General features: G+C 33.8%; 1 pseudogene; it reads right to left on the bottom strand.

The window, feature by feature from the left end:
• On the bottom strand, nucleotides 1-5,603 carry LOC113280810 (annotated as a pseudogene).
• Between the last annotated feature and the right edge of the window lie 1,362 nt (nucleotides 5,604-6,965).

Raw genomic sequence — 6,965 nt, 5'->3', positions numbered from 1 at the left:
TTATAAAGGAGCATGAGAAATCCACCGCTCAAACATGGCATAACATTCTTTAGATCTGAATTCTGGTGCTGTGTGACCGGCTCCCTGCAGTTAATCAACAATATACATAAATTAACTTAAGGTCAATCTAAGCAATTTCAAGAGAATGGTGTAGTTATGATAGCAATTTGGAGGCATTTCTATGGAACAATTTGCTATTAGTTGGAAGGAAGTTTTGTTTCAACCACCATGAGCTTGTTGTATGAAGTTTAAAGGGGTTTGTTGGGTTGTTTTTCGTTTTGGTTTTCTACCTTGCTTTTTGGAGGCGGGTTGTGTTGGTTCTATGGCTTTGTTTCTTTTGAGGTTGTTACTCGGTGGCTTTTCCTCTTTTTCTCTTTTTTTCGGTCAGTTTTGGTTAGTCCATAATTCATGTACGCAATCACTTCATCAATAAATTTTTTAATTTACTTATCAAAAGAAAAAAAAAACAATTATTTCTTGCCTTCAAAGTCGCATATGTCAGACCACTTGTGTATGTTCTTGTATATCTGGACAGAAAGAGATAATAACATTATGTAATAAATTCTTAATACGAGTTTAACCATATCTGAATTCATCAACGTATATTTCTTTTGGAGGGAAATGATTTAGTTCACAAACCCAGCAAACTGATCATCCAGGAGCCATGGGGGCCAATCATCGACAATGGATAAGTTCAGTGACCGTATCCATGCTTCTGTTGAAACATGTGGCACCATGAAATCATGATCACCGCTATATATGAGAGCTCTATAACCAAGTTTGGTGCTAATATTTTTATAATATCCCACACTGCAAAGAATGTCCTTTTTATAAGGTACGTCTAAGTTGCACCTGATCCATTTCCTAACCATTTCCTGTTTGTATCATTGTTAAAACATCAAAACCTCAATTACTATAGACCGGGATAACTGCTTGTGAAAATTTTAAAAAAAAATTCATGGCAACTAAGGGAAAAAAGCTCCGACCTTTTTTACATGGAGAGCCTCTTGAACACGATCATCATTTGCCCAATAACCAGAAATGAGATCTTCATTATGATACTAGAGAATTGTAAGGAAATTTCATTTTTGGACTCTAAACTTTCATATATGTAAAAAAAATGGATCGGTAGGCTGGTTTGATATATGTAATTTGAAGAGTTGGATACAAAAGAGAGTATACCCGGCACCCTGGAATAGGAAGAATGGGCTCTGAGGCGATAACTCCTTCATTTGCTGACAGGGATCGTCGTCTATTATGGTTGTTCGGGCTTTTGTTTCAGATTGCCACAATACTTTTCCTCCGAAATGTGTGGTGGATTTATATTAAATGTACACTGCAAATGGATGCCTGTATTATAGAAAGTCCCAGAGATCTTATAGACGTACAAACAGACAGACATTTTATTATTTACCTCATGGAATTTTTGGCGATCCTCTAAGCAATTCACATTGTCCAGATAAAAATTGATATATTTCCCTTGGCAATTCTCCTTCATTGACTGCAGACATATATATGTTGGATTTCAGTCGGCCCTCAAATATTCTCCATGTTAACGACAAAGAAAAATCTTGGACGCTTTTATGTATAATGTTTTATTGTAAAATGTAAATCATGGTTGATGCATCAAGTTACCTCAAATAGTTCGTAGGATAAAAGACCCATGCCATAAGCATATGGTTCACCTGCATTAGTTTCCAATTGTCTATTGGAGATTGGATTTCCAATTAAGTAACCCTCGAAATAATTACAATGAAAAACATGAACTGAATAGTAATGATAATTCATCGATTAAAGGTAGTGTTATTTGTACATAGTCAATATGTTACCTTGAGGTGGAGGAATGGATACTTTTGGGTTTCAATATCTCAAAGGAAAATTTCTTGTTTGGTCCTAAGCCCATAAGGTTATTTATAGCAGGGTCCAACTAGATTTTACTCTTATTTGAAGGACCAAAGTTATTTGAAAACATGAAAATGACTAATATACCCCACTGTTTAAGTACGTGTGAAATAACATACTTCTACCAAATCGGAATTTTATTTATCTGGAGGTCCAAATTTAATTAAAACATATAAAGGACCATAGATTTGAGTACATAACTGCTACACTGTTTACAAATTTGAATACATATCTGCTACATTGTTTACAAATTTGAGTACATATCTGACGCACTGCTTACGAGGGTTTCTGATTCTTTGGAAGGCGGTCTTGTTATTAAAGACTTCTAAGCACCTAGTACAACTTGCACCAATTCCGTCTACTGTTAGTGAGAAAAAATCCAATGCCCCACTAACTGGTTGAACAATGAACCCTAGGAAAGCTTGTCCCAGCCCATGAGCAAAACCCAGAAGACCATTTTGCCTTGCATTCTCAACAGACTTTGTTACAACCCCAGACACGCCGAAAGCAAACCCTTGAGCAAGGGCTTCAGTTCCTTGAAGAATACCGTCACCAACCACAGTTATTCTTCTAGACCATACCTGATTCCACAGTGAAACAACGCATTATTTAATCCCCATTACGAGTTACCTTTATTCATCTATGAATAATATCAAAATATACTAGTTACCTGCTTCATACGTAATTGCAGAAACTGCCCATCTGTTGACAGCTCAGCAAAGCCTTTACTTAAAGAAGCCAATGTTGAGCTTGTCATACCAAGAACATCTACTGAGAATATCAAATGTAAAGGATTATGGATCAGATCCCGCCGTATACGGTTGACAATGGCTGGAACAACAGAGCTTTGCCTCATGAACCTATTCCGGTGCATGACCTTTCTTAAATGAACCTGTAATGAAAGCATGGTTTAGTTACCTACAGGAGATGTTATACAGATACAAATATCATGAATAAGAGTCTTGCAGAACTGATAACTAATTATTCAAGATCCCAAACAGCAAAGTTTCCTTGTTAGAATCAATGATAAATGAACTAGAAAACGTTTTACATCACATATACTGTAGGATCATACCAATTAATCTCTAATATTTATTTAATACATTATTAAATCATAGGAAAAATAAAGGAAAACCTTTATATGCACTGTAAACACAGAAAAACTATACAAAATTAGCACATATTTCAGTATTTCACACACGTACTCATGGATCAAAGAAATAAAAATGTGGCAAAACTATGAATACAACAGAATCATAAGAAGTTTCTATCAGTACACCATATACGTACTGCGTATTCATGAACTAAAAATCAACTTCATGTAAAGAAGAATTGATGAATTGATGAATATAACATAATCAAAGCACATATTTCAGTATTACACATACGTACTCATAGATCGAATCCAAAGACAATGGGAAAAGTATGAATAAAACAAAATCAGAAGAGGTTCCTATCAATACACCATATACGTACTGCGTATTCATAAACTAGAAAATCAACCACATGTAAAGAAGAAGTGATGAATCCATGAATATAACCGAATCAAAGCACATGTTTCAGTATTACACATACATACTCATGGATCGAACCCAAAAATAGTGGCAAAACTTTGAATAAAATAAAATCAAAAGAAGTTTCTATCAGTACGCCATATACGTACTGCGTATTCATGAACTAAAAAATCAACTACATGTAAAGAAAAAGTGATGAATCCATGAATATAGTCGAATCAAAGCACATATTTCAGTACTACAAATACGTACTAATGGATCAACCCAAAAAAATGGCAAAATTTTGAATAAAACAAAATCAGAAGTATTTTATATCGGTACGTCATATACGTACTGTCGGTTCGTACACAGTAGCAAACTGTAACGAACCTAAAAACCTAAAACGTCATGAAAATCAATTTGATCTTCATAATACAATCGAAAAACAAATCAAAAGAAGAAAAACGAACAAAATAATCAAAGAAGATGATTAGAAAACATACCTGGAAACACAAACAAATCTTCTCGTCGTAAATCATAACGATGCATCTTCTTCTTCTTCTTCTAGGTTTCTGTCAGTACAGGATATACGTACTGCTGCTTCATATGCAAAAACAAACTGAAACACATCTAAAACCAACAAAATAGAAGTGGTATAAGTAAATCTAATAACGAAATGAACAAAAAATATGATTATTCGTCTAGATCTAGTAAATAATCAAAAAATCAAATATGGGGATAAAAAAGCGTAATCAATCACAACAAGGATTAGATCGTGAAACCCTAAAATAAACATTGTAAGAAAAAAATCTCCATATGATTTAATAAAAACGAGAAAGATTGAAGAATAAAATTTGGATTTGTTCAGAACCGATTCGCAGCAGCAGTGAGAAGAAAGAGAAGAAGAAAACGAATATGAAATGTAATGTTCTTCTCGTATTTATAGACCTGTTAAATAGAAAAGGTTATTTGTGGTATTTTTAAATTTCACGCACCTGATTTCGCACGTGTACAGGACCTGGACTTAAAAAATTGGGTCCATTTTTCATTTTTCTTTTAATTATGGACCTCTGGTTATTGGGCTTTAGTGGATGGACCTGCCACTAACTAATACCACTATAATAGGATCTATAGGTAATTCCTACTATCTGAAAATACATAAATTCATCTGAAGAAAATGATCTTTGAGATGACCTTTTATGCGGAAGAAAATTATAAATGGAATGCAATTTAAATTAACAAGTACACTATAATATGAAAGAGTGATTCTAGTTACCATTTATTAAATATTGCACGACGACAGGGACAATCTTGCCCGGATATGAATCACCACCAATGTAAAGAGGGTTGGATTTAAATTCCGGATGCTCATTTAACCACTGCATACATAGTATCCAATTGTTATACATTTCAACTAACTATGCTGTTTATAGGTGATTGCTTTTGAATCAAGCATCCAACAATACTGAGTCCGATGTTACCTTAATCACAAACTCATAGCTGCTTTTTGATGACTCTTTATCTCCGATATATAAATTGGGTGAATATTTTGAGTACGAGAATCCAGTGTAAACAGGGGCATCGGGAAAGATTATATTGGCAATCTTAGTCCATGAGTCTCTGTTCAACACTAATTTTGGCAATCCACCAACATATCCATCTATTTCTATGTTTATTGGACCCAAAAATAAGTACAACGAGAAAACCAAAATATCAGCTCATCAACATAGAAAACGAGAGACAGTGCTTACAGGCCACCACTGCTATTACTCAAAAGCCAAACCAGTGAGACTAGAGCAACGCGGACCACCACTGAACCAGAAGATAAGAGGATCTTCTTCGGGCTTTCTTTCTGATTTCACAAAAAATTAGAACAGCTCAACATCTTCATCGCCATCACTGCTATTACTCGGCGAATCTTCATCACTACTATTAACACTGATATACCTATTCACGGTGATTACCACAAACATATAGATTATTACAACTGTTACAGTAAAAATATCTTACAATTGAAAACAACACCCAAACTAGAGCAGAGCACATAATAATAAGTGATACAAACCCTGTTTCAAGATGGAAAGGAAGCGGTCCTGGAAATCCAGGTAAATATTTAACTGTTGTTGGCGATGAAGATGATGGCGACGATAATCCCGTAATAGTTGTATCATTGGTAGAGGCTACTGAATTGGATTGATTTAAATACATCTTTATTGATAATTCAAAGAGGATGTATATGGATAAATCAAAAATAACAAAAGAAAGGATGTAAATGGAGTTGGAGGAGTTGACTCTTAACTCCTATAAAGACATCACTAAGAATAGTGTTCAACCATGTCTTCCCCGCATATACTTAAAAATTCCTATAGGTTCTGTAGAGTGTTAGGTACCAATATGGTAGGTACACATGCTTATAGTATTATATACGGTTATAAACAACTACTCCCTCCATCTATATATATATAGGCGGAGAATAGAATTCTTTTAGAATAAGATTTTTTTTTTTGTTTTTATAAATTTCTCTAATGTTGCCTGATTTATCCTCGTCAATTCCAATATATTTGTCTAGGAAATATGAAAAATATCAATAAAATAAAAGTTTTTATCCCACTAAAAAATTAAAATAGTGTAATTCTTTTTGGGAATTACCAAAAACATTAACTAAGCTTGTTAATGTCATACTCTTTAATAAGGATAAATATGGAAGAAACCGCATTGGAATTGGTTTTATGCCTATCTATTGAGACTAAAGAATTTTAGTTCTCCGTCTTTATATTAGAAACGGAGGGAGTAATATAAAACATTTTAAGAACGAATCGTTTTAACAGGTGGAATTCTATTTTGTGATTTGGTTTGATCAAAGAGGAAGGACTTACTAATGAAAAATTCCCAAATGGATAATTAATGCGATACTTAGTGAACATCAAGATGTTAACTTAGATAAATTACTTAGTGAAATTGCAGTCTGCAACAACTGTACAGAGTAAGTATTGAAGTAAAGCTATTATATATACTACATAAATAGCTATTTATGTTACTTAAATTTACCTCATATTCGATTTTTCTTTGGTCGCAGAAAATCCTACAACCACATCCATACAAGAATCTAAACAATACTCTAACTAATCATGACGAAAATCATTTACTTATTCATTAAGATCATAAATTGGATATAAGATGAAGATTCGACTTGCTCTCCAAATAAACTTTCTCTCCTAATTTATTGTCTAACTCACTCTAAAGATCTCTCGCATTACATGATAGCCCTTCCCTTTATATATGATACTACATAGTGGATGACAGCTAATAGATCCCCTATTTTCGGAATCACCATACGTTATAATCGCTCATGTACATTCTTCAACTTCGCACACTTTACACTTCGCACAGATCTTCACACTTTACTCGTGATTATGCTGACATCATCAAATACGTCATCTCAATTTTACTATGTGCGATGATCTTCGCTTATATTACACGACCTTTACTTCGTATACATAATGAATGTGCGATATTTCACTCCTACATTTTGCCTCTTCTCATTTCGTTCTATTTATAGAGTGAGCGATA

Source organism: Papaver somniferum, chromosome 5, assembly GCF_003573695.1.
Source record: "Papaver somniferum cultivar HN1 chromosome 5, ASM357369v1, whole genome shotgun sequence".
Lineage (NCBI taxonomy): Eukaryota > Viridiplantae > Streptophyta > Magnoliopsida > Ranunculales > Papaveraceae > Papaver > Papaver somniferum.
Note: the sequence above shows the minus strand (reverse complement) of the source record. Positions and strands in the feature narration are given on the sequence as shown.